The sequence below is a fragment of the Chrysemys picta genome, chromosome 3 (genome assembly GCF_011386835.1).
Source record: "Chrysemys picta bellii isolate R12L10 chromosome 3, ASM1138683v2, whole genome shotgun sequence".
In the NCBI taxonomy this organism is placed as follows: Eukaryota; Metazoa; Chordata; order Testudines; family Emydidae; genus Chrysemys; species Chrysemys picta.
In genome coordinates this window covers 166,460,847-166,461,576 of record NC_088793.1, presented here as the reverse complement: position 1 = coordinate 166,461,576, position 730 = coordinate 166,460,847, and positions in this window count along the sequence as shown.

Genomic DNA, 730 nt, shown 5'->3' with positions numbered 1-730 from the left:
CTGCAGGATTTTACTATCAAATAATTCAGCAAATATACATCCTTCCGGTATCTGGTCCAGATATAGATTCATATTAGTCACCTAAATAAATATGGAAGAAGGGTCTCTCTCATATTGGTGAATTAATATTATAGCTGCCTGACTTAACTAAACACTGTAAAATCATGGCCCTATTGAAGTCAAGGGCCAAACTCCCATAAACTTCAACAGGCCCAGGATGTCGTCCCAATAGTCAGAGAAATTATCTTCATAGTACCCTAATCGTTACTCCTAAGGCCCAGCCAAATAAGGGGGCAGAATGTGGGGTCTCTGTGGAGTTACTGTGTTAAAACAGGACAGCGAGGGAGAATCTGTTCTCCTATCCCAGTCTATAGTCACTATAAACTTCTACACCAGAGCTGGACCTGACCTGAACCAAAACCCTGTATCCGAATGCTCCAAACTCTGGCAAGTTCAAATCTGCATCCCAGTGTTATGGTCTGGGCCCATGTCTTCCATGTATCAAATGTTTGTACTGTTTTAAAACCTAAGACTTGTCTACAGGGTGTTTCCATTTGAAATGGACATTAACACATAGTAGGGGACTTTTTTAGCGTATGCCAGGAGGGTCCACATGGGCCAGTTAATGTGTGACATGCTCTTGTGTGCATTAGAATTTACACCCCTCTAATGTGGACTAATGCACCCTGTAGATAAGTCAAATCTTGTCTCCCTTAATATATACAGTTTT